This window comes from Pungitius pungitius, chromosome 3 (assembly GCF_949316345.1).
Source record: "Pungitius pungitius chromosome 3, fPunPun2.1, whole genome shotgun sequence".
Lineage (NCBI taxonomy): Eukaryota > Metazoa > Chordata > Actinopteri > Perciformes > Gasterosteidae > Pungitius > Pungitius pungitius.
The window spans coordinates 878,317-897,658 of NC_084902.1; the positions used below are offsets into that span (position 1 = coordinate 878,317).

Sequence of the window (19,342 nt, forward strand, 5' to 3'; positions counted from 1 at the left end):
TTCATAGGATGAAATGGTGTTGTGCAAGGAGAAATTCCCTCGTTACACTTCGGCCTGTTGTTACCCAATGGAAGATCCAAAAGCCAACTCTGGTGGGACTCGAACGCACAACCTTTGAATGGCTTTCATGATAGATCACCTAGAAGTCCAACGCGCTGTCCATTGCGCCACAGAGTCTCTTGAAGACAGCAAATGCTGATCCAAAACTTGAAGATATGAAGAGAAGCAACTAGTCCAGCACAAGATAATGCGTTGTAAATGTTTGCACCATGCTGGAATGAATACTTGATTAAAACGGTGCAAAAATTGAACTCGGAATGCAACAGACGGTGAATGCATTTTCATAGGATGAAATGGTGTTGTGCAAGGAGAAATTCCCTCGTTACGCTTCGGCCTGTTGTTACCCAATGGAAGATCCAAAAGCCAACTCTGGTGGGACTCGAACCCACAACCTTTGAATGGCTTTCATGATAGATCACCTAGAAGTCCAACGCGCTGTCCATTGCGCCACAGAGTCTCTTGAAGACAGCAAATGCTGATCCAAAACTTGAAGATATGAAGAGAAGCAACTAGTCCAGCACAAGATAATGCATTGTAAATGTTTGCACCATGCTGGAATAAATACTTGATTAAAACGGTGCAAAAATTGATCTCGGAATGCAACAGACGGTGAATGCATTTTCATAGGATGAAATGGTGTTGTGCAAGGAGAAATTCCCTCGTTACGCTTCGGCCTGTTGTTACCCAATGGAAGATCCAAAATCAAACTCTGGTGGGACTCGAACCCACAACCTTTGAATGGCTTTCATGATAGATCACCTAGAAGTCCAACGCGCTGTCCATTGCGCCACAGAGTCTCTTGAAAACAGCAAATGCTGCTCCAAAACTTGAAGAAATGAAGAGAAGCAACTAGTCCAGCACAAGATAATGCGTTGTAAATGTTTGCACCATGCTGGAATAAATACTTGATTAAAACGGTGCAAAAATTGAACTCGGAATGCAACAGACGGTGAACGCATTTTCATAGGATGAAATGGTGTTGTGCAAGGAGAAATTCCCTCGTTACACTTCGGCCTGTTGTTACCCAATGGAAGATCCAAAAGCCAACTCTGGTGGGACTCGAACGCACAACCTTTGAATGGCTTTCATGATAGATCACCTAGAAGTCCAACGCGCTGTCCATTGCGCCACAGAGTCTCTTGAAGACAGCAAATGCTGATCCAAAACTTGAAGATATGAAGAGAAGCAACTAGTCCAGCACAAGATAATGCGTTGTAAATGTTTGCACCATGCTGGAATGAATACTTGATTAAAACGGTGCAAAAATTGAACTCGGAATGCAACAGACGGTGAATGCATTTTCATAGGATGAAATGGTGTTGTGCAAGGAGAAATTCCCTCGTTACGCTTCGGCCTGTTGTTACCCAATGGAAGATCCAAAAGCCAACTCTGGTGGGACTCGAACCCACAACCTTTGAATGGCTTTCATGATAGATCACCTAGAAGTCAAACGCGCTGTCCATTGCGCCACAGAGTCTCTTGAAGACAGCAAATGCTGATCCAAAACTTGAAGATATGAAGAGAAGCAACTAGTCCAGCACAAGATAATGCATTGTAAATGTTTGCACCATGCTGGAATAAATACTTGATTAAAACGGTGCAAAAATTGATCTCGGAATGCAACAGACGGTGAATGCATTTTCATAGGATGAAATGGTGTTGTGCAAGGAGAAATTCCCTCTTTACGCTTCGGCCTGTTGTTACCCAATGGAAGATCCAAAATCCAACTCTGGTGGGACTCGAACCCACAACCTTTGAATGGCTTTCATGATAGATCACCTAGAAGTCCAACGCGCTGTCCATTGCGCCACAGAGTCTCTTGAAAACAGTAAATGCTGCTCCAAAACTTGAAGAAATGAAGAGAAGCAACTAGTCCAGCACAAGATAATGCGTTGTAAATGTTTGCACCATGCTGGAATAAATACTTGATTAAAACGGTGCAAAAATTGAACTCTGAATGCAACAGACGATGAATGCATTTTCATAGGATGAAATGGTGTTGTGCAAGGAGAAATTCCCTCGTTACGCTTCGGCCTGTTGTTACCCAATGGAAGATCCAAAAGCCAACTCTGGTGGGACTCGAACCCACAACCTTTGAATGGCTTTCATGATAGATCACCTAGAAGTCAAACGCGCTGTCCATTGCGCCACAGAGTCTCTTGAAGACAGCAAATGCTGATCCAAAACTTGAAGATATGAAGAGAAGCAACTAGTCCAGCACAAGATAATGCATTGTAAATGTTTGCACCATGCTGGAATAAATACTTGATTAAAACGGTGCAAAAATTGATCTCGGAATGCAACAGACGGTGAATGCATTTTCATAGGATGAAATGGTGTTGTGCAAGGAGAAATTCCCTCTTTACGCTTCGGCCTGTTGTTACCCAATGGAAGATCCAAAAGCCAACTCTGGTGGGACTCGAACCCACAACCTTTGAATGGCTTTCATGATAGATCACCTAGAAGTCAAACGCGCTGTCCATTGCGCCACAGAGTCTCTTGAAGACAGCAAATGCTGATCCAAAACTTGAAGATATGAAGAGAAGCAACTAGTCCAGCACAAGATAATGCATTGTAAATGTTTGCACCATGCTGGAATAAATACTTGATTAAAACGGTGCAAAAATTGATCTCGGAATGCAACAGACGGTGAATGCATTTTCATAGGATGAAATGGTGTTGTGCAAGGAAAAATTCCCTCTTTACGCTTCGGCCTGTTGTTACCCAATGGAAGATCCAAAATCCAACTCTGGTGGGACTCGAACCCACAACCTTTGAATGGCTTTCATGATAGATCACCTAGAAGTCCAACGCGCTGTCCATTGCGCCACAGAGTCTCTTGAAAACAGTAAATGCTGCTCCAAAACTTGAAGAAATGAAGAGAAGCAACTAGTCCAGCACAAGATAATGCGTTGTAAATGTTTGCACCATGCTGGAATAAATACTTGATTAAAACGGTGCAAAAATTGAACTCTGAATGCAACAGACGATGAATGCATTTTCATAGGATGAAATGGTGTTGTGCAAGGAGAAATTCCCTCGTTACGCTTCGGCCTGTTGTTACCCAATGGAAGATCCAAAATCCAACTCTGGTGGGACTCGAACCCACAACCTTTGAATGGCTTTCATGATAGATCACCTAGAAGTCCAACGCGCTGTCCATTGCGCCACAGAGTCTCTTGAAAACAGTAAATGCTGCTCCAAAACTTGAAGAAATGAAGAGAAGCAACTAGTCCAGCACAAGATAATGCGTTGTAAATGTTTGCACCATGCTGGAATAAATACTTGATTAAAACGGTGCAAAAATTGAACTCTGAATGCAACAGACGATGAATGCATTTTCATAGGATGAAATGGTGTTGTGCAAGGAGAAATTCCCTCGTTACGCTTCGGCCTGTTGTTACCCAATGGAAGATCCAAAAGCCAACTCTGGCGGGACTCGAACCCACAACCTTTGAATGGCTTTCATGATAGAGCACCTAGAAGTCCAACGCGCTGTCCATTGCGCCACAGAGTCTCTTGAAGACAGCAAATGCTGATCCAAAACTTGAAGATATGAAGAGAAGCAACTAGTCCAGCACAAGATAATGCGTTGTAAATGTTTGCACCATGCTGGAATGAATACTTGATTAAAACGGTGCAAAAATTGATCTCGGAATGCAACAGACGGTGAACGCATTTTCATAGGATGAAATGGTGTTGTGCAAGGAGAAATTCCCTCGTTACGCTTCGGCCTGTTGTTACCCAATGGAAGATCCAAAAGCCAACTCTGGCAGGACTCGAACCCACAACCTTTGAATGGCTTTCATGATAGAGCACCTAGAAGTCCAACGCGCTGTCCATTGCACCACAGAGTCTCTTGAAGACAGCAAATGCTGATCCAAAACTTGAAGAAATGAAGAGAAGCAACTAGTCCAGCACAAGATAATGCGTTGTAAATGTTTGCACCATGCTGGAATAAATACTTGATTAAAACGGTGCAAAAATTGATCTCGGAATGCAACAGACGGTGAATGCATTTTCATAGGATGAAATGGTGTTGTGCAAGGAGAAATTCCCTCGTTACGCTTCGGCCTGTTGTTACCCAATGGAAGATCCAAAATCAAACTCTGGTGGGACTCGAACCCACAACCTTTGAATGGCTTTCATGATAGATCACCTAGAAGTCCAACGCGCTGTCCATTGCGCCACAGAGTCTCTTGAAGACGGCAAATGCTGATCCAAAACTTGAAGAAATGAAGAGAAGCAACTAGTCCAGCACAAGATAATGCGTTGTAAATGTTTGCACCATGCTGGAATAAATACTTGATTAAAACGGTGCAAAAATTGATCTCGGAATGCAACAGACGGTGAATGCATTTTCATAGGATGAAATGGTGTTGTGCAAGGAGAAATTCCCTCGTTACGCTTCGGCCTGTTGTTACCCAATGGAAGATCCAAAAGCCAACTCTGGTGGGACTCGAACCCACAACCTTTGAATGGCTTTCATGATAGATCACCTAGAAGTCCAACGCGCTGTCCATTGCGCCACAGAGTCTCTTGAAGACAGCAAATGCTGATCCAAAACTTGAAGATATGAAGAGAAGCAACTAGTCCAGCACAAGATAATGCATTGTAAATGTTTGCACCATGCTGGAATAAATACTTGATTAAAACGGTGCAAAAATTGATCTCGGAATGCAACAGACGGTGAATGCATTTTCATAGGATGAAATGGTGTTGTGCAAGGAGAAATTCCCTCGTTACGCTTCGGCCTGTTGTTACCCAATGGAAGATCCAAAAGCCAACTCTGGTGGGACTCGAACCCACAACCTTTGAATGGCTTTCATGATAGATCACCTAGAAGTCCAACGCGCTGTCCATTGCGCCACAGAGTCTCTTGAAGACAGCAAATGCTGATCCAAAACTTGAAGAAATGAAGAGAAGCAACTAGTCCAGCACAAGATAATGCGTTGTAAAAGTTTGCACCATGCTGGAATAAATACTTGATTAAAACGGTGCAAAAATTGATCTCGGAATGCAACAGACGGTGAATGCATTTTCATAGGATGAAATGGTGTTGTGCAAGGAGAAATTCCCTCGTTACGCTTCGGCCTGTTGTTACCCAATGGAAGATCCAAAATCAAACTCTGGTGGGACTCGAACCCACAACCTTTGAATGGCTTTCATGATAGATCACCTAGAAGTCCAACGCGCTGTCCATTGCGCCACAGAGTCTCTTGAAAACAGCAAATGCTGCTCCAAAACTTGAAGAAATGAAGAGAAGCAACTAGTCCAGCACAAGATAATGCGTTGTAAATGTTTGCACCATGCTGGAATAAATACTTGATTAAAACGGTGCAAAAATTGAACTCTGAATGCAACAGACGATGAATGCATTTTCATAGGATGAAATGGTGTTGTGCAAGGAGAAATTCCCTCGTTACGCTTCGGCCTGTTGTTACCCAATGGCAGATCCAAAAGCCAACTCTGGCGGGACTCGAACCCACAACCTTTGAATGGCTTTCATGATAGAGCACCTAGAAGTCCAACGCGCTGTCCATTGCGCCACAGAGTCTCTTGAAGACAGCAAATGCTGATCCAAAACTTGAAGATATGAAGAGAAGCAACTAGTCCAGCACAAGATAATGCGTTGTAAATGTTTGCACCATGCTGGAATGAATACTTGATTAAAACGGTGCAAAAATTGATCTCGGAATGCAACAGACGGTGAATGCATTTTCATAGGATGAAATGGTGTTGTGCAAGGAGAAATTCCCTCGTTACGCTTCGGCCTGTTGTTACCCAATGGAAGATCCAAAATCCAACTCTGGTGGGACTCGAACCCACCACCTTTGAATGGCTTTCATGATAGATCACCTAGAAGTCCAACGCGCTGTCCATTGCGCCACAGAGTATCTTGAAGACAGCAAATGCTGATCCAAAACTTGAAGATATGAAGAGAAGCAACTAGTCCAGCACAAGATAATGCGTTGTAAATGTTTGCACCATGCTGGAATGAATACTTGATTAAAACGGTGCAAAAATTGATCTCGGAATGCAACAGACGGTGAACGCATTTTCATAGGATGAAATGGTGTTGTGCAAGGAGAAATTCCCTCGTTACGCTTCGGCCTGTTGTTACCCAATGGAAGATCCAAAAGCCAACTCTGGCAGGACTCGAACCCACAACCTTTGAATGGCTTTCATGATAGAGCACCTAGAAGTCCAACACACTGTCCATTGCGCCACAGAGTCTCTTGAAGACAGCAAATGCTGATCCAAAACTTGAAGAAATGAAGAGAAGCAACTAGTCCAGCACAAGATAATGCGTTGTAAATGTTTGCACCATGCTGGAATAAATACTTGATTAAAACGGTGCAAAAATTGAACTCGGAATGCAACAGACGGTGAACGCATTTTCATAGGATGAAATGGTGTTGTGCAAGGAGAAATTCCCTCGTTACACTTCGGCCTGTTGTTACCCAATGGAAGATCCAAAAGCCAACTCTGGTGGGACTCGAACGCACAACCTTTGAATGGCTTTCATGATAGATCACCTAGAAGTCCAACGCGCTGTCCATTGCGCCACAGAGTCTCTTGAAGACAGCAAATGCTGATCCAAAACTTGAAGAAATGAAGAGAAGCAACTAGTCCAGCACAAGATAATGCGTTGTAAATGTTTGCACCATGCTGGAATAAATACTTGATTAAAACGGTGCAAAAATTGAACTCGGAATGCAACAGACGGTGAACGCATTTTCATAGGATGAAATGGTGTTGTGCAAGGAGAAATTCCCTCGTTACACTTCGGCCTGTTGTTACCCAATGGAAGATCCAAAAGCCAACTCTGGTGGGACTCGAACGCACAACCTTTGAATGGCTTTCATGATAGATCACCTAGAAGTCCAACGCGCTGTCCATTGCGCCACAGAGTCTCTTGAAGACAGCAAATGCTGATCCAAAACTTGAAGATATGAAGAGAAGCAACTAGTCCAGCACAAGATAATGCGTTGTAAATGTTTGCACCATGCTGGAATGAATACTTGATTAAAACGGTGCAAAAATTGAACTCGGAATGCAACAGACGGTGAATGCATTTTCATAGGATGAAATGGTGTTGTGCAAGGAGAAATTCCCTCGTTACGCTTCGGCCTGTTGTTACCCAATGGAAGATCCAAAAGCCAACTCTGGTGGGACTCGAACCCACAACCTTTGAATGGCTTTCATGATAGATCACCTAGAAGTCCAACGCGCTGTCCATTGCGCCACAGAGTCTCTTGAAGACAGCAAATGCTGATCCAAAACTTGAAGATATGAAGAGAAGCAACTAGTCCAGCACAAGATAATGCATTGTAAATGTTTGCACCATGCTGGAATAAATACTTGATTAAAACGGTGCAAAAATTGATCTCGGAATGCAACAGACGGTGAATGCATTTTCATAGGATGAAATGGTGTTGTGCAAGGAGAAATTCCCTCGTTACGCTTCGGCCTGTTGTTACCCAATGGAAGATCCAAAAGCCAACTCTGGTGGGACTCGAACCCACAACCTTTGAATGGCTTTCATGATAGATCACCTAGAAGTCCAACGCGCTGTCCATTGCGCCACAGAGTCTCTTGAAGACAGCAAATGCTGATCCAAAACTTGAAGATATGAAGAGAAGCAACTAGTCCAGCACAAGATAATGCGTTGTAAATGTTTGCACCATGCTGGAATGAATACTTGATTAAAACGGTGCAAAAATTGAACTCGGAATGCAACAGACGGTGAATGCATTTTCATAGGATGAAATGGTGTTGTGCAAGGAGAAATTCCCTCGTTACGCTTCGGCCTGTTGTTACCCAATGGAAGATCCAAAAGCCAACTCTGGTGGGACTCGAACCCACAACCTTTGAATGGCTTTCATGATAGATCACCTAGAAGTCCAACGCGCTGTCCATTGCGCCACAGAGTCTCTTGAAGACAGCAAATGCTGATCCAAAACTTGAAGATATGAAGAGAAGCAACTAGTCCAGCACAAGATAATGCATTGTAAATGTTTGCACCATGCTGGAATAAATACTTGATTAAAACGGTGCAAAAATTGATCTCGGAATGCAACAGACGGTGAATGCATTTTCATAGGATGAAATGGTGTTGTGCAAGGAGAAATTCCCTCGTTACGCTTCGGCCTGTTGTTACCCAATGGAAGATCCAAAAGCCAACTCTGGTGGGACTCGAACCCACAACCTTTGAATGGCTTTCATGATAGATCACCTAGAAGTCCAACGCGCTGTCCATTGCGCCACAGAGTCTCTTGAAGACAGCAAATGCTGATCCAAAACTTGAAGATATGAAGAGAAGCAACTAGTCCAGCACAAGATAATGCGTTGTAAATGTTTGCACCATGCTGGAATGAATACTTGATTAAAACGGTGCAAAAATTGATCTCGGAATGCAACAGACGGTGAACGCATTTTCATAGGATGAAATGGTGTTGTGCAAGGAGAAATTCCCTCGTTACGCTTCGGCCTGTTGTTACCCAATGGAAGATCCAAAAGCCAACTCTGGCAGGACTCGAACCCACAACCTTTGAATGGCTTTCATGATAGAGCACCTAGAAGTCCAACACACTGTCCATTGCGCCACAGAGTCTCTTGAAGACAGCAAATGCTGATCCAAAACTTGAAGAAATGAAGAGAAGCAACTAGTCCAGCACAAGATAATGCGTTGTAAATGTTTGCACCATGCTGGAATAAATACTTGATTAAAACGGTGCAAAAATTGAACTCGGAATGCAACAGACGGTGAACGCATTTTCATAGGATGAAATGGTGTTGTGCAAGGAGAAATTCCCTCGTTACGCTTCGGCCTGTTGTTACCCAATGGAAGATCCAAAAGCCAACTCTGGCAGGACTCGAACCCACAACCTTTGAATGGCTTTCATGATAGAGCACCTAGAAGTCCAACACGCTGTCCATTGCGCCACAGAGTCTCTTGAAGACAGCAAATGCTGATCCAAAACTTGAAGAAATGAAGAGAAGCAACTAGTCCAGCACAAGATAATGCGTTGTAAATGTTTGCACCATGCTGGAATAAATACTTGATTAAAACGGTGCAAAAATTGAACTCGGAATGCAACAGACGGTGAACGCATTTTCATAGGATGAAATGGTGTTGTGCAAGGAGAAATTCCCTCGTTACACTTCGGCCTGTTGTTACCCAATGGAAGATCCAAAAGCCAACTCTGGTGGGACTCGAACGCACAACCTTTGAATGGCTTTCATGATAGATCACCTAGAAGTCCAACGCGCTGTCCATTGCGCCACAGAGTCTCTTGAAGACAGCAAATGCTGATCCAAAACTTGAAGAAATGAAGAGAAGCAACTAGTCCAGCACAAGATAATGCGTTGTAAATGTTTGCACCATGCTGGAATAAATACTTGATTAAAACGGTGCAAAAATTGAACTCGGAATGCAACAGACGGTGAACGCATTTTCATAGGATGAAATGGTGTTGTGCAAGGAGAAATTCCCTCGTTACACTTCGGCCTGTTGTTACCCAATGGAAGATCCAAAAGCCAACTCTGGTGGGACTCGAACGCACAACCTTTGAATGGCTTTCATGATAGATCACCTAGAAGTCCAACGCGCTGTCCATTGCGCCACAGAGTCTCTTGAAGACAGCAAATGCTGATCCAAAACTTGAAGATATGAAGAGAAGCAACTAGTCCAGCACAAGATAATGCGTTGTAAATGTTTGCACCATGCTGGAATGAATACTTGATTAAAACGGTGCAAAAATTGAACTCGGAATGCAACAGACGGTGAATGCATTTTCATAGGATGAAATGGTGTTGTGCAAGGAGAAATTCCCTCGTTACGCTTCGGCCTGTTGTTACCCAATGGAAGATCCAAAAGCCAACTCTGGTGGGACTCGAACCCACAACCTTTGAATGGCTTTCATGATAGATCACCTAGAAGTCCAACGCGCTGTCCATTGCGCCACAGAGTCTCTTGAAGACAGCAAATGCTGATCCAAAACTTGAAGATATGAAGAGAAGCAACTAGTCCAGCACAAGATAATGCATTGTAAATGTTTGCACCATGCTGGAATAAATACTTGATTAAAACGGTGCAAAAATTGATCTCGGAATGCAACAGACGGTGAATGCATTTTCATAGGATGAAATGGTGTTGTGCAAGGAGAAATTCCCTCGTTACGCTTCGGCCTGTTGTTACCCAATGGAAGATCCAAAAGCCAACTCTGGTGGGACTCGAACCCACAACCTTTGAATGGCTTTCATGATAGATCACCTAGAAGTCCAACGCGCTGTCCATTGCGCCACAGAGTCTCTTGAAGACAGCAAATGCTGATCCAAAACTTGAAGAAATGAAGAGAAGCAACTAGTCCAGCACAAGATAATGCGTTGTAAAAGTTTGCACCATGCTGGAATAAATACTTGATTAAAACGGTGCAAAAATTGATCTCGGAATGCAACAGACGGTGAATGCATTTTCATAGGATGAAATGGTGTTGTGCAAGGAGAAATTCCCTCGTTACGCTTCGGCCTGTTGTTACCCAATGGAAGATCCAAAATCAAACTCTGGTGGGACTCGAACCCACAACCTTTGAATGGCTTTCATGATAGATCACCTAGAAGTCCAACGCGCTGTCCATTGCGCCACAGAGTCTCTTGAAGACAGCAAATGCTGATCCAAAACTTGAAGATATGAAGAGAAGCAACTAGTCCAGCACAAGATAATGCGTTGTAAATGTTTGCACCATGCTGGAATGAATACTTGATTAAAACGGTGCAAAAATTGATCTCGGAATGCAACAGACGGTGAATGCTTTTTCATAGGATGAAATGGTGTTGTGCAAGGAGAAATTCCCTCGTTACGCTTCGGCCTGTTGTTACCCAATGGAAGATCCAAAATCCAACTCTGGTGGGACTCGAACCCACCACCTTTGAATGGCTTTCATGATAGATCACCTAGAAGTCCAACGCGCTGTCCATTGCGCCACAGAGTCTCTTGAAGACAGCAAATGCTGATCCAAAACTTGAAGAAATGAAGAGAAGCAACTAGTCCAGCACAAGATAATGCGTTGTAAATGTTTGCACCATGCTGGAATAAATACTTGATTAAAACGGTGCAAAAATTGAACTCGGAATTTAACTGACGGTGAACGCATTTTCATAGGATGAAATGGTGTTGTGCAAGGAGAAATTCCCTCGTTACGCTTCGGCCTGTTGTTACCCAATGGAAGATCCAAAAGCCAACTCTGGCAGGACTCGAACCCACAACCTTTGAATGGCTTTCGTGATAGAGCACCTAGAAGTCCAACACGCTGTCCATTGCGCCACAGAGTCTCTTGAAGACAGCAAATGCTGATCCAAAACTTGAAGATATGAAGAGAAGCAACTAGTCCAGCACAAGATAATGCGTTGTAAATGTTTGCACCATGCTGGAATGAATACTTGATTAAAACGGTGCAAAAATTGATCTCGGAATGCAACAGACGGTGAACGCATTTTCATAGGATGAAATGGTGTTGTGCAAGGAGAAATTCCCTCGTTACGCTTCGGCCTGTTGTTACCCAATGGAAGATCCAAAAGCCAACTCTGGCAGGACTCGAACCCACAACCTTTGAATGGCTTTCATGATAGAGCACCTAGAAGTCCAACGCGCTGTCCATTGCACCACAGAGTCTCTTGAAGACAGCAAATGCTGATCCAAAACTTGAAGAAATGAAGAGAAGCAACTAGTCCAGCACAAGATAATGCGTTGTAAATGTTTGCACCATGCTGGAATAAATACTTGATTAAAACGGTGCAAAAATTGATCTCGGAATGCAACAGACGGTGAATGCATTTTCATAGGATGAAATGGTGTTGTGCAAGGAGAAATTCCCTCGTTACGCTTCGGCCTGTTGTTACCCAATGGAAGATCCAAAATCAAACTCTGGTGGGACTCGAACCCACAACCTTTGAATGGCTTTCATGATAGATCACCTAGAAGTCCAACGCGCTGTCCATTGCGCCACAGAGTCTCTTGAACACAGCAAATGCTGCTCCAAAACTTGAAGAAATGAAGAGAAGCAACTAGTCCAGCACAAGATAATGCGTTGTAAATGTTTGCACCATGCTGGAATAAATACTTGATTAAAACGGTGCAAAAATTGAACTCGGAATGCAACAGACGGTGAACGCATTTTCATAGGATGAAATGGTGTTGTGCAAGGAGAAATTCCCTCGTTACACTTCGGCCTGTTGTTACCCAATGGAAGATCCAAAAGCCAACTCTGGTGGGACTCGAACGCACAACCTTTGAATGGCTTTCATGATAGATCACCTAGAAGTCCAACGCGCTGTCCATTGCGCCACAGAGTCTCTTGAAGACAGCAAATGCTGATCCAAAACTTGAAGATATGAAGAGAAGCAACTAGTCCAGCACAAGATAATGCGTTGTAAATGTTTGCACCATGCTGGAATGAATACTTCATTAATACGGTGCAAAAATTGAACTCGGAATGCAACAGACGGTGAATGCATTTTCATAGGATGAAATGGTGTTGTGCAAGGAGAAATTCCCTCGTTACGCTTCGGCCTGTTGTTACCCAATGGAAGATCCAAAAGCCAACTCTGGTGGGACTCGAACCCACAACCTTTGAATGGCTTTCATGATAGATCACCTAGAAGTCCAACGCGCTGTCCATTGCGCCACAGAGTCTCTTGAAGACAGCAAATGCTGATCCAAAACTTGAAGATATGAAGAGAAGCAACTAGTCCAGCACAAGATAATGCATTGTAAATGTTTGCACCATGCTGGAATAAATACTTGATTAAAACGGTGCAAAAATTGATCTCGGAATGCAACAGACGGTGAATGCATTTTCATAGGATGAAATGGTGTTGTGCAAGGAGAAATTCCCTCTTTACGCTTCGGCCTGTTGTTACCCAATGGAAGATCCAAAATCCAACTCTGGTGGGACTCGAACCCACAACCTTTGAATGGCTTTCATGATAGATCACCTAGAAGTCCAACGCGCTGTCCATTGCGCCACAGAGTCTCTTGAAGACAGCAAATGCTGATCCAAAACTTGAAGATATGAAGAGAAGCAACTAGTCCAGCACAAGATAATGCATTGTAAATGTTTGCACCATGCTGGAATAAATACTTGATTAAAACGGTGCAAAAATTGATCTCGGAATGCAACAGACGGTGAATGCATTTTCATAGGATGAAATGGTGTTGTGCAAGGAGAAATTCCCTCTTTACGCTTCGGCCTGTTGTTACCCAATGGAAGATCCAAAATCCAACTCTGGTGGGACTCGAACCCACAACCTTTGAATGGCTTTCATGATAGATCACCTAGAAGTCCAACGCGCTGTCCATTGCGCCACAGAGTCTCTTGAAAACAGTAAATGCTGCTCCAAAACTTGAAGAAATGAAGAGAAGCAACTAGTCCAGCACAAGATAATGCGTTGTAAATGTTTGCACCATGCTGGAATGAATACTTGATTAAAACGGTGCAAAAATTGAACTCGGAATGCAACAGACGGTGAATGCATTTTCATAGGATGAAATGGTGTTGTGCAAGGAGAAATTCCCTCGTTACGCTTCGGCCTGTTGTTACCCAATGGAAGATCCAAAAGCCAACTCTGGTGGGACTCGAACCCACAACCTTTGAATGGCTTTCATGATAGATCACCTAGAAGTCCAACGCGCTGTCCATTGCGCCACAGAGTCTCTTGAAGACAGCAAATGCTGATCCAAAACTTGAAGATATGAAGAGAAGCAACTAGTCCAGCACAAGATAATGCATTGTAAATGTTTGCACCATGCTGGAATAAATACTTGATTAAAACGGTGCAAAAATTGATCTCGGAATGCAACAGACGGTGAATGCATTTTCATAGGATGAAATGGTGTTGTGCAAGGAGAAATTCCCTCGTTACGCTTCGGCCTGTTGTTACCCAATGGAAGATCCAAAAGCCAACTCTGGTGGGACTCGAACCCACAACCTTTGAATGGCTTTCATGATAGATCACCTAGAAGTCCAACGCGCTGTCCATTGCGCCACAGAGTCTCTTGAAGACAGCAAATGCTGATCCAAAACTTGAAGAAATGAAGAGAAGCAACTAGTCCAGCACAAGATAATGCGTTGTAAAAGTTTGCACCATGCTGGAATAAATACTTGATTAAAACGGTGCAAAAATTGATCTCGGAATGCAACAGACGGTGAATGCATTTTCATAGGATGAAATGGTGTTGTGCAAGGAGAAATTCCCTCGTTACGCTTCGGCCTGTTGTTACCCAATGGAAGATCCAAAATCAAACTCTGGTGGGACTCGAACCCACAACCTTTGAATGGCTTTCATGATAGATCACCTAGAAGTCCAACGCGCTGTCCATTGCGCCACAGAGTCTCTTGAAAACAGCAAATGCTGCTCCAAAACTTGAAGAAATGAAGAGAAGCAACTAGTCCAGCACAAGATAATGCGTTGTAAATGTTTGCACCATGCTGGAATAAATACTTGATTAAAACGGTGCAAAAATTGAACTCTGAATGCAACAGACGATGAATGCATTTTCATAGGATGAAATGGTGTTGTGCAAGGAGAAATTCCCTCGTTACGCTTCGGCCTGTTGTTACCCAATGGCAGATCCAAAAGCCAACTCTGGCGGGACTCGAACCCACAACCTTTGAATGGCTTTCATGATAGAGCACCTAGAAGTCCAACGCGCTGTCCATTGCGCCACAGAGTCTCTTGAAGACAGCAAATGCTGATCCAAAACTTGAAGATATGAAGAGAAGCAACTAGTCCAGCACAAGATAATGCGTTGTAAATGTTTGCACCATGCTGGAATGAATACTTGATTAAAACGGTGCAAAAATTGATCTCGGAATGCAACAGACGGTGAATGCATTTTCATAGGATGAAATGGTGTTGTGCAAGGAGAAATTCCCTCGTTACGCTTCGGCCTGTTGTTACCCAATGGAAGATCCAAAATCCAACTCTGGTGGGACTCGAACCCACCACCTTTGAATGGCTTTCATGATAGATCACCTAGAAGTCCAACGCGCTGTCCATTGCGCCACAGAGTCTCTTGAAGACAGCAAATGCTGATCCAAAACTTGAAGATATGAAGAGAAGCAACTAGTCCAGCACAAGATAATGCGTTGTAAATGTTTGCACCATGCTGGAATGAATACTTGATTAAAACGGTGCAAAAATTGATCTCGGAATGCAACAGACGGTGAACGCATTTTCATAGGATGAAATGGTGTTGTGCAAGGAGAAATTCCCTCGTTACGCTTCGGCCTGTTGTTACCCAATGGAAGATCCAAAAGCCAACTCTGGCAGGACTCGAACCCACAACCTTTGAATGGCTTTCATGATAGAGCACCTAGAAGTCCAACACACTGTCCATTGCGCCACAGAGTCTCTTGAAGACAGCAAATGCTGATCCAAAACTTGAAGAAATGAAGAGAAGCAACTAGTCCAGCACAAGATAATGCGTTGTAAATGTTTGCACCATGCTGGAATAAATACTTGATTAAAACGGTGCAAAAATTGAACTCGGAATGCAACAGACGGTGAACGCATTTTCATAGGATGAAATGGTGTTGTGCAAGGAGAAATTCCCTCGTTACGCTTCGGCCTGTTGTTACCCAATGGAAGATCCAAAAGCCAACTCTGGCAGGACTCGAACCCACAACCTTTGAATGGCTTTCATGATAGATCACCTAGAAGTCCAACGCGCTGTCCATTGCGCCACAGAGTCTCTTGAAGACAGCAAATGCTGATCCAAAACTTGAAGATATGAAGAGAAGCAACTAGTCCAGCACAAGATAATGCGTTGTAAATGTTTGCACCATGCTGGAATGAATACTTGATTAAAACGGTGCAAAAATTGAACTCGGAATGCAACAGACGGTGAATGCATTTTCATAGGATGAAATGGTGTTGTGCAAGGAGAAATTCCCTCGTTACGCTTCGGCCTGTTGTTACCCAATGGAAGATCCAAAAGCCAACTCTGGTGGGACTCGAACCCACAACCTTTGAATGGCTTTCATGATAGATCACCTAGAAGTCCAACGCGCTGTCCATTGCGCCACAGAGTCTCTTGAAGACAGCAAATGCTGATCCAAAACTTGAAGATATGAAGAGAAGCAACTAGTCCAGCACAAGATAATGCATTGTAAATGTTTGCACCATGCTGGAATAAATACTTGATTAAAACGGTGCAAAAATTGATCTCGGAATGCAACAGACGGTGAATGCATTTTCATAGGATGAAATGGTGTTGTGCAAGGAGAAATTCCCTCGTTACGCTTCGGCCTGTTGTTACCCAATGGAAGATCCAAAAGCCAACTCTGGTGGGACTCGAACCCACAACCTTTGAATGGCTTTCATGATAGATCACCTAGAAGTCCAACGCGCTGTCCATTGCGCCACAGAGTCTCTTGAAGACAGCAAATGCTGATCCAAAACTTGAAGATATGAAGAGAAGCAACTAGTCCAGCACAAGATAATGCGTTGTAAATGTTTGCACCATGCTGGAATGAATACTTGATTAAAACGGTGCAAAAATTGATCTCGGAATGCAACAGACGGTGAACGCATTTTCATAGGATGAAATGGTGTTGTGCAAGGAGAAATTCCCTCGTTACGCTTCGGCCTGTTGTTACCCAATGGAAGATCCAAAAGCCAACTCTGGCAGGACTCGAACCCACAACCTTTGAATGGCTTTCATGATAGAGCACCTAGAAGTCCAACACACTGTCCATTGCGCCACAGAGTCTCTTGAAGACAGCAAATGCTGATCCAAAACTTGAAGAAATGAAGAGAAGCAACTAGTCCAGCACAAGATAATGCGTTGTAAATGTTTGCACCATGCTGGAATAAATACTTGATTAAAACGGTGCAAAAATTGAACTCGGAATGCAACAGACGGTGAACGCATTTTCATAGGATGAAATGGTGTTGTGCAAGGAGAAATTCCCTCGTTACGCTTCGGCCTGTTGTTACCCAATGGAAGATCCAAAAGCCAACTCTGGCAGGACTCGAACCCACAACCTTTGAATGGCTTTCATGATAGAGCACCTAGAAGTCCAACACGCTGTCCATTGCGCCACAGAGTCTCTTGAAGACAGCAAATGCTGATCCAAAACTTGAAGAAATGAAGAGAAGCAACTAGTCCAGCACAAGATAATGCGTTGTAAATGTTTGCACCATGCTGGAATAAATACTTGATTAAAACGGTGCAAAAATTGAACTCGGAATGCAACAGACGGTGAACGCATTTTCATAGGATGAAATGGTGTTGTGCAAGGAGAAATTCCCTCGTTACGCTTCGGCCTGTTGTTACCCAATGGAAGATCCAAAAGCCAACTCTGGTGGGACTCGAACGCACAACCTTTGAATGGCTTTCATGATAGATCACCTAGAAGTCCAACGCGCTGTCCATTGCGCCACAGAGTCTCTTGAAGACAGCAAATGCTGATCCAAAACTTGAAGAAATGAAGAGAAGCAACTAGTCCAGCACAAGATAATGCGTTGTAAATGTTTGCACCATGCTGGAATAAATACTTGATTAAAACGGTGCAAAAATTGAACTCGGAATGCAACAGACGGTGAACGCATTTTCATAGGATGAAATGGTGTTGTGCAAGGAGAAATTCCCTCGTTACACTTCGGCCAGTTGTTACCCAATGGAAGATCCAAAAGCCAACTCTGGTGGGACTCGAACGCACAACCTTTGAATGGCTTTCATGATAGATCACCTAGAAGTCCAACGCGCTGTCCATTGCGCCACAGAGTCTCTTGAAGACAGCAAATGCTGATCCAAAACTTGAAGATATGAAGAGAAGCAACTAGTCCAGCACAAGATAATGCGTTGTAAATGTTTGCACCATGCTGGAATGAATACTTGATTAAAACGGTGCAAAAATTGAACTCGGAATGCAACAGACGGTGAATGCATTTTCATAGGATGAAATGGTGTTGTGCAAGGAGAAATTCCCTCGTTACGCTTCGGCCTGTTGTTACCCAATGGAAGATCCAAAAGCCAACTCTGGTGGGACTCGAACCCACAACCTTTGAATGGCTTTCATGATAGATCACCTAGAAGTCCAACGCGCTGTCCATTGCGCCACAGAGTCTCTTGAAGACAGCAAATGCTGATCCAAAACTTGAAGATATGAAGAGAAGCAACTAGTCCAGCACAAGATAATGCATTGTAAATGTTTGCACCATGCTGGAATAAATACTTGATTAAAACGGTGCAAAAATTGATCTCGGAATGCAACAGACGGTGAATGCATTTTCATAGGATGAAATGGTGTTGTGCAAGGAGAAATTCCCTCGTTACGCTTCGGCCTGTTGTTACCCAATGGAAGATCCAAAAGCCAACTCTGGTGGGACTCGAACCCACAACCTTTGAATGGCTTTCATGATAGATCACCTAGAAGTCCAACGCGCTGTCCATTGCGCCACAGAGTCTCTTGAAGACAGCAAATGCTGATCCAAAACTTGAAGAAATGAAGAGAAGCAACTAGTCCAGCACAAGATAATGCGTTGTAAAAGTTTGCACCATGCTGGAATAAATACTTGATTAAAACGGTGCAAAAATTGATCTCGGAATGCAACAGACGGTGAATGCATTTTCATAGGATGAAATGGTGTTGTGCAAGGAGAAATTCCCTCGTTACGCTTCGGCCTGTTGTTACCCAATGGAAGATCCAAAATCAAACTCTGGTGGGACTCGAACCCACAACCTTTGAATGGCTTTCATGATAGATCACCTAGAAGTCCAACGCGCTGTCCATTGCGCCACAGAGTCTCTTGAAGACAGCAAATGCTGATCCAAAACTTGAAGATATGAAGAGAAGCAACTAGTCCAGCACAAGATAATGCGTTGTAAATGTTTGCACCATGCTGGAATGAATACTTGATTAAAACGGTGCAAAAATTGATCTCGGAATGCAACAGACGGTGAATGCTTTTTCATAGGATGAAATGGTGTTGTGCAAGGAGAAATTCCCTCGTTACGCTTCGGCCTGTTGTTACCCAATGGAAGATCCAAAATCCAACTCTGGTGGGACTCGAACCCACCACCTTTGAATGGCTTTCATGATAGATCACCTAGAAGTCCAACGCGCTGTCCATTGCGCCACAGAGTCTCTTGAAGACAGCAAATGCTGATCCAAAACTTGAAGAAATGAAGAGAAGCAACTAGTCCAGCACAAGATAATGCGTTGTAAATGTTTGCACCATGCTGGAATAAATACTTGATTAAAACGGTGCA

At 43.4% G+C, this 19,342-nt stretch overlaps 48 non-coding genes across 48 annotated transcripts; all 48 read right to left on the bottom strand.

The window, feature by feature from the left end:
• Positions 1 to 84: 84 nt before the first annotated feature.
• trnar-ucu (transfer RNA arginine (anticodon UCU)) lies at positions 85 to 177 on the bottom strand. The gene is made up of 2 exons: positions 141 to 177; positions 85 to 120 (listed from the first exon to the last, which is right to left on the bottom strand). It is a non-coding gene; the product is annotated as a tRNA-Arg (tRNA).
• Positions 178 to 424: 247 nt separating this feature from the next.
• On the bottom strand, positions 425 to 517 carry trnar-ucu (transfer RNA arginine (anticodon UCU)). Its single transcript has 2 exons — positions 481 to 517; positions 425 to 460 (listed from the first exon to the last, which is right to left on the bottom strand). It is a non-coding gene; the product is annotated as a tRNA-Arg (tRNA).
• Positions 518 to 764: 247 nt separating this feature from the next.
• Positions 765 to 857, bottom strand: trnar-ucu (transfer RNA arginine (anticodon UCU)). The gene is made up of 2 exons: positions 821 to 857; positions 765 to 800 (listed from the first exon to the last, which is right to left on the bottom strand). It is a non-coding gene; the product is annotated as a tRNA-Arg (tRNA).
• A 247-nt stretch (positions 858 to 1,104) lies between these two features.
• Positions 1,105 to 1,197, bottom strand: trnar-ucu (transfer RNA arginine (anticodon UCU)). The gene is made up of 2 exons: positions 1,161 to 1,197; positions 1,105 to 1,140 (listed from the first exon to the last, which is right to left on the bottom strand). It is a non-coding gene; the product is annotated as a tRNA-Arg (tRNA).
• Positions 1,198 to 1,444: 247 nt separating this feature from the next.
• On the bottom strand, positions 1,445 to 1,537 carry trnar-ucu (transfer RNA arginine (anticodon UCU)). Its single transcript has 2 exons — positions 1,501 to 1,537; positions 1,445 to 1,479 (listed from the first exon to the last, which is right to left on the bottom strand). It is a non-coding gene; the product is annotated as a tRNA-Arg (tRNA).
• Positions 1,538 to 1,784: 247 nt separating this feature from the next.
• On the bottom strand, positions 1,785 to 1,877 carry trnar-ucu (transfer RNA arginine (anticodon UCU)). The gene is made up of 2 exons: positions 1,841 to 1,877; positions 1,785 to 1,820 (listed from the first exon to the last, which is right to left on the bottom strand). It is a non-coding gene; the product is annotated as a tRNA-Arg (tRNA).
• A 247-nt stretch (positions 1,878 to 2,124) lies between these two features.
• On the bottom strand, positions 2,125 to 2,217 carry trnar-ucu (transfer RNA arginine (anticodon UCU)). Its single transcript has 2 exons — positions 2,181 to 2,217; positions 2,125 to 2,159 (listed from the first exon to the last, which is right to left on the bottom strand). It is a non-coding gene; the product is annotated as a tRNA-Arg (tRNA).
• A 247-nt stretch (positions 2,218 to 2,464) lies between these two features.
• trnar-ucu (transfer RNA arginine (anticodon UCU)) lies at positions 2,465 to 2,557 on the bottom strand. The gene is made up of 2 exons: positions 2,521 to 2,557; positions 2,465 to 2,499 (listed from the first exon to the last, which is right to left on the bottom strand). It is a non-coding gene; the product is annotated as a tRNA-Arg (tRNA).
• Positions 2,558 to 2,804: 247 nt separating this feature from the next.
• On the bottom strand, positions 2,805 to 2,897 carry trnar-ucu (transfer RNA arginine (anticodon UCU)). Its single transcript has 2 exons — positions 2,861 to 2,897; positions 2,805 to 2,840 (listed from the first exon to the last, which is right to left on the bottom strand). It is a non-coding gene; the product is annotated as a tRNA-Arg (tRNA).
• A 247-nt stretch (positions 2,898 to 3,144) lies between these two features.
• Positions 3,145 to 3,237, bottom strand: trnar-ucu (transfer RNA arginine (anticodon UCU)). Its single transcript has 2 exons — positions 3,201 to 3,237; positions 3,145 to 3,180 (listed from the first exon to the last, which is right to left on the bottom strand). It is a non-coding gene; the product is annotated as a tRNA-Arg (tRNA).
• A 247-nt stretch (positions 3,238 to 3,484) lies between these two features.
• On the bottom strand, positions 3,485 to 3,577 carry trnar-ucu (transfer RNA arginine (anticodon UCU)). Its single transcript has 2 exons — positions 3,541 to 3,577; positions 3,485 to 3,520 (listed from the first exon to the last, which is right to left on the bottom strand). It is a non-coding gene; the product is annotated as a tRNA-Arg (tRNA).
• A 587-nt stretch (positions 3,578 to 4,164) lies between these two features.
• On the bottom strand, positions 4,165 to 4,257 carry trnar-ucu (transfer RNA arginine (anticodon UCU)). Its single transcript has 2 exons — positions 4,221 to 4,257; positions 4,165 to 4,200 (listed from the first exon to the last, which is right to left on the bottom strand). It is a non-coding gene; the product is annotated as a tRNA-Arg (tRNA).
• Positions 4,258 to 4,504: 247 nt separating this feature from the next.
• Positions 4,505 to 4,597, bottom strand: trnar-ucu (transfer RNA arginine (anticodon UCU)). The gene is made up of 2 exons: positions 4,561 to 4,597; positions 4,505 to 4,540 (listed from the first exon to the last, which is right to left on the bottom strand). It is a non-coding gene; the product is annotated as a tRNA-Arg (tRNA).
• A 247-nt stretch (positions 4,598 to 4,844) lies between these two features.
• Positions 4,845 to 4,937, bottom strand: trnar-ucu (transfer RNA arginine (anticodon UCU)). The gene is made up of 2 exons: positions 4,901 to 4,937; positions 4,845 to 4,880 (listed from the first exon to the last, which is right to left on the bottom strand). It is a non-coding gene; the product is annotated as a tRNA-Arg (tRNA).
• A 247-nt stretch (positions 4,938 to 5,184) lies between these two features.
• trnar-ucu (transfer RNA arginine (anticodon UCU)) lies at positions 5,185 to 5,277 on the bottom strand. The gene is made up of 2 exons: positions 5,241 to 5,277; positions 5,185 to 5,220 (listed from the first exon to the last, which is right to left on the bottom strand). It is a non-coding gene; the product is annotated as a tRNA-Arg (tRNA).
• Positions 5,278 to 5,524: 247 nt separating this feature from the next.
• trnar-ucu (transfer RNA arginine (anticodon UCU)) lies at positions 5,525 to 5,617 on the bottom strand. The gene is made up of 2 exons: positions 5,581 to 5,617; positions 5,525 to 5,560 (listed from the first exon to the last, which is right to left on the bottom strand). It is a non-coding gene; the product is annotated as a tRNA-Arg (tRNA).
• Positions 5,618 to 5,864: 247 nt separating this feature from the next.
• trnar-ucu (transfer RNA arginine (anticodon UCU)) lies at positions 5,865 to 5,957 on the bottom strand. The gene is made up of 2 exons: positions 5,921 to 5,957; positions 5,865 to 5,900 (listed from the first exon to the last, which is right to left on the bottom strand). It is a non-coding gene; the product is annotated as a tRNA-Arg (tRNA).
• Positions 5,958 to 6,544: 587 nt separating this feature from the next.
• Positions 6,545 to 6,637, bottom strand: trnar-ucu (transfer RNA arginine (anticodon UCU)). The gene is made up of 2 exons: positions 6,601 to 6,637; positions 6,545 to 6,580 (listed from the first exon to the last, which is right to left on the bottom strand). It is a non-coding gene; the product is annotated as a tRNA-Arg (tRNA).
• A 247-nt stretch (positions 6,638 to 6,884) lies between these two features.
• On the bottom strand, positions 6,885 to 6,977 carry trnar-ucu (transfer RNA arginine (anticodon UCU)). Its single transcript has 2 exons — positions 6,941 to 6,977; positions 6,885 to 6,920 (listed from the first exon to the last, which is right to left on the bottom strand). It is a non-coding gene; the product is annotated as a tRNA-Arg (tRNA).
• Positions 6,978 to 7,224: 247 nt separating this feature from the next.
• trnar-ucu (transfer RNA arginine (anticodon UCU)) lies at positions 7,225 to 7,317 on the bottom strand. Its single transcript has 2 exons — positions 7,281 to 7,317; positions 7,225 to 7,260 (listed from the first exon to the last, which is right to left on the bottom strand). It is a non-coding gene; the product is annotated as a tRNA-Arg (tRNA).
• A 247-nt stretch (positions 7,318 to 7,564) lies between these two features.
• Positions 7,565 to 7,657, bottom strand: trnar-ucu (transfer RNA arginine (anticodon UCU)). Its single transcript has 2 exons — positions 7,621 to 7,657; positions 7,565 to 7,600 (listed from the first exon to the last, which is right to left on the bottom strand). It is a non-coding gene; the product is annotated as a tRNA-Arg (tRNA).
• Positions 7,658 to 7,904: 247 nt separating this feature from the next.
• trnar-ucu (transfer RNA arginine (anticodon UCU)) lies at positions 7,905 to 7,997 on the bottom strand. The gene is made up of 2 exons: positions 7,961 to 7,997; positions 7,905 to 7,940 (listed from the first exon to the last, which is right to left on the bottom strand). It is a non-coding gene; the product is annotated as a tRNA-Arg (tRNA).
• A 247-nt stretch (positions 7,998 to 8,244) lies between these two features.
• Positions 8,245 to 8,337, bottom strand: trnar-ucu (transfer RNA arginine (anticodon UCU)). The gene is made up of 2 exons: positions 8,301 to 8,337; positions 8,245 to 8,280 (listed from the first exon to the last, which is right to left on the bottom strand). It is a non-coding gene; the product is annotated as a tRNA-Arg (tRNA).
• Positions 8,338 to 9,264: 927 nt separating this feature from the next.
• On the bottom strand, positions 9,265 to 9,357 carry trnar-ucu (transfer RNA arginine (anticodon UCU)). The gene is made up of 2 exons: positions 9,321 to 9,357; positions 9,265 to 9,300 (listed from the first exon to the last, which is right to left on the bottom strand). It is a non-coding gene; the product is annotated as a tRNA-Arg (tRNA).
• Positions 9,358 to 9,604: 247 nt separating this feature from the next.
• On the bottom strand, positions 9,605 to 9,697 carry trnar-ucu (transfer RNA arginine (anticodon UCU)). Its single transcript has 2 exons — positions 9,661 to 9,697; positions 9,605 to 9,640 (listed from the first exon to the last, which is right to left on the bottom strand). It is a non-coding gene; the product is annotated as a tRNA-Arg (tRNA).
• A 247-nt stretch (positions 9,698 to 9,944) lies between these two features.
• On the bottom strand, positions 9,945 to 10,037 carry trnar-ucu (transfer RNA arginine (anticodon UCU)). The gene is made up of 2 exons: positions 10,001 to 10,037; positions 9,945 to 9,980 (listed from the first exon to the last, which is right to left on the bottom strand). It is a non-coding gene; the product is annotated as a tRNA-Arg (tRNA).
• A 247-nt stretch (positions 10,038 to 10,284) lies between these two features.
• On the bottom strand, positions 10,285 to 10,377 carry trnar-ucu (transfer RNA arginine (anticodon UCU)). Its single transcript has 2 exons — positions 10,341 to 10,377; positions 10,285 to 10,320 (listed from the first exon to the last, which is right to left on the bottom strand). It is a non-coding gene; the product is annotated as a tRNA-Arg (tRNA).
• Positions 10,378 to 10,624: 247 nt separating this feature from the next.
• trnar-ucu (transfer RNA arginine (anticodon UCU)) lies at positions 10,625 to 10,717 on the bottom strand. Its single transcript has 2 exons — positions 10,681 to 10,717; positions 10,625 to 10,660 (listed from the first exon to the last, which is right to left on the bottom strand). It is a non-coding gene; the product is annotated as a tRNA-Arg (tRNA).
• A 247-nt stretch (positions 10,718 to 10,964) lies between these two features.
• Positions 10,965 to 11,057, bottom strand: trnar-ucu (transfer RNA arginine (anticodon UCU)). The gene is made up of 2 exons: positions 11,021 to 11,057; positions 10,965 to 11,000 (listed from the first exon to the last, which is right to left on the bottom strand). It is a non-coding gene; the product is annotated as a tRNA-Arg (tRNA).
• Positions 11,058 to 11,984: 927 nt separating this feature from the next.
• On the bottom strand, positions 11,985 to 12,077 carry trnar-ucu (transfer RNA arginine (anticodon UCU)). The gene is made up of 2 exons: positions 12,041 to 12,077; positions 11,985 to 12,020 (listed from the first exon to the last, which is right to left on the bottom strand). It is a non-coding gene; the product is annotated as a tRNA-Arg (tRNA).
• A 247-nt stretch (positions 12,078 to 12,324) lies between these two features.
• On the bottom strand, positions 12,325 to 12,417 carry trnar-ucu (transfer RNA arginine (anticodon UCU)). Its single transcript has 2 exons — positions 12,381 to 12,417; positions 12,325 to 12,360 (listed from the first exon to the last, which is right to left on the bottom strand). It is a non-coding gene; the product is annotated as a tRNA-Arg (tRNA).
• Positions 12,418 to 12,664: 247 nt separating this feature from the next.
• Positions 12,665 to 12,757, bottom strand: trnar-ucu (transfer RNA arginine (anticodon UCU)). The gene is made up of 2 exons: positions 12,721 to 12,757; positions 12,665 to 12,700 (listed from the first exon to the last, which is right to left on the bottom strand). It is a non-coding gene; the product is annotated as a tRNA-Arg (tRNA).
• Positions 12,758 to 13,004: 247 nt separating this feature from the next.
• trnar-ucu (transfer RNA arginine (anticodon UCU)) lies at positions 13,005 to 13,097 on the bottom strand. The gene is made up of 2 exons: positions 13,061 to 13,097; positions 13,005 to 13,040 (listed from the first exon to the last, which is right to left on the bottom strand). It is a non-coding gene; the product is annotated as a tRNA-Arg (tRNA).
• A 247-nt stretch (positions 13,098 to 13,344) lies between these two features.
• On the bottom strand, positions 13,345 to 13,437 carry trnar-ucu (transfer RNA arginine (anticodon UCU)). Its single transcript has 2 exons — positions 13,401 to 13,437; positions 13,345 to 13,380 (listed from the first exon to the last, which is right to left on the bottom strand). It is a non-coding gene; the product is annotated as a tRNA-Arg (tRNA).
• Positions 13,438 to 13,684: 247 nt separating this feature from the next.
• trnar-ucu (transfer RNA arginine (anticodon UCU)) lies at positions 13,685 to 13,777 on the bottom strand. Its single transcript has 2 exons — positions 13,741 to 13,777; positions 13,685 to 13,720 (listed from the first exon to the last, which is right to left on the bottom strand). It is a non-coding gene; the product is annotated as a tRNA-Arg (tRNA).
• A 247-nt stretch (positions 13,778 to 14,024) lies between these two features.
• On the bottom strand, positions 14,025 to 14,117 carry trnar-ucu (transfer RNA arginine (anticodon UCU)). Its single transcript has 2 exons — positions 14,081 to 14,117; positions 14,025 to 14,060 (listed from the first exon to the last, which is right to left on the bottom strand). It is a non-coding gene; the product is annotated as a tRNA-Arg (tRNA).
• A 247-nt stretch (positions 14,118 to 14,364) lies between these two features.
• trnar-ucu (transfer RNA arginine (anticodon UCU)) lies at positions 14,365 to 14,457 on the bottom strand. Its single transcript has 2 exons — positions 14,421 to 14,457; positions 14,365 to 14,400 (listed from the first exon to the last, which is right to left on the bottom strand). It is a non-coding gene; the product is annotated as a tRNA-Arg (tRNA).
• Positions 14,458 to 14,704: 247 nt separating this feature from the next.
• On the bottom strand, positions 14,705 to 14,797 carry trnar-ucu (transfer RNA arginine (anticodon UCU)). The gene is made up of 2 exons: positions 14,761 to 14,797; positions 14,705 to 14,740 (listed from the first exon to the last, which is right to left on the bottom strand). It is a non-coding gene; the product is annotated as a tRNA-Arg (tRNA).
• A 247-nt stretch (positions 14,798 to 15,044) lies between these two features.
• Positions 15,045 to 15,137, bottom strand: trnar-ucu (transfer RNA arginine (anticodon UCU)). The gene is made up of 2 exons: positions 15,101 to 15,137; positions 15,045 to 15,080 (listed from the first exon to the last, which is right to left on the bottom strand). It is a non-coding gene; the product is annotated as a tRNA-Arg (tRNA).
• A 587-nt stretch (positions 15,138 to 15,724) lies between these two features.
• Positions 15,725 to 15,817, bottom strand: trnar-ucu (transfer RNA arginine (anticodon UCU)). Its single transcript has 2 exons — positions 15,781 to 15,817; positions 15,725 to 15,760 (listed from the first exon to the last, which is right to left on the bottom strand). It is a non-coding gene; the product is annotated as a tRNA-Arg (tRNA).
• A 247-nt stretch (positions 15,818 to 16,064) lies between these two features.
• On the bottom strand, positions 16,065 to 16,157 carry trnar-ucu (transfer RNA arginine (anticodon UCU)). The gene is made up of 2 exons: positions 16,121 to 16,157; positions 16,065 to 16,100 (listed from the first exon to the last, which is right to left on the bottom strand). It is a non-coding gene; the product is annotated as a tRNA-Arg (tRNA).
• Positions 16,158 to 16,404: 247 nt separating this feature from the next.
• trnar-ucu (transfer RNA arginine (anticodon UCU)) lies at positions 16,405 to 16,497 on the bottom strand. The gene is made up of 2 exons: positions 16,461 to 16,497; positions 16,405 to 16,440 (listed from the first exon to the last, which is right to left on the bottom strand). It is a non-coding gene; the product is annotated as a tRNA-Arg (tRNA).
• A 927-nt stretch (positions 16,498 to 17,424) lies between these two features.
• trnar-ucu (transfer RNA arginine (anticodon UCU)) lies at positions 17,425 to 17,517 on the bottom strand. The gene is made up of 2 exons: positions 17,481 to 17,517; positions 17,425 to 17,460 (listed from the first exon to the last, which is right to left on the bottom strand). It is a non-coding gene; the product is annotated as a tRNA-Arg (tRNA).
• Positions 17,518 to 17,764: 247 nt separating this feature from the next.
• On the bottom strand, positions 17,765 to 17,857 carry trnar-ucu (transfer RNA arginine (anticodon UCU)). Its single transcript has 2 exons — positions 17,821 to 17,857; positions 17,765 to 17,800 (listed from the first exon to the last, which is right to left on the bottom strand). It is a non-coding gene; the product is annotated as a tRNA-Arg (tRNA).
• A 247-nt stretch (positions 17,858 to 18,104) lies between these two features.
• trnar-ucu (transfer RNA arginine (anticodon UCU)) lies at positions 18,105 to 18,197 on the bottom strand. The gene is made up of 2 exons: positions 18,161 to 18,197; positions 18,105 to 18,140 (listed from the first exon to the last, which is right to left on the bottom strand). It is a non-coding gene; the product is annotated as a tRNA-Arg (tRNA).
• A 247-nt stretch (positions 18,198 to 18,444) lies between these two features.
• On the bottom strand, positions 18,445 to 18,537 carry trnar-ucu (transfer RNA arginine (anticodon UCU)). Its single transcript has 2 exons — positions 18,501 to 18,537; positions 18,445 to 18,480 (listed from the first exon to the last, which is right to left on the bottom strand). It is a non-coding gene; the product is annotated as a tRNA-Arg (tRNA).
• Positions 18,538 to 18,784: 247 nt separating this feature from the next.
• Positions 18,785 to 18,877, bottom strand: trnar-ucu (transfer RNA arginine (anticodon UCU)). Its single transcript has 2 exons — positions 18,841 to 18,877; positions 18,785 to 18,820 (listed from the first exon to the last, which is right to left on the bottom strand). It is a non-coding gene; the product is annotated as a tRNA-Arg (tRNA).
• A 247-nt stretch (positions 18,878 to 19,124) lies between these two features.
• trnar-ucu (transfer RNA arginine (anticodon UCU)) lies at positions 19,125 to 19,217 on the bottom strand. The gene is made up of 2 exons: positions 19,181 to 19,217; positions 19,125 to 19,160 (listed from the first exon to the last, which is right to left on the bottom strand). It is a non-coding gene; the product is annotated as a tRNA-Arg (tRNA).
• Between the last annotated feature and the right edge of the window lie 125 nt (positions 19,218 to 19,342).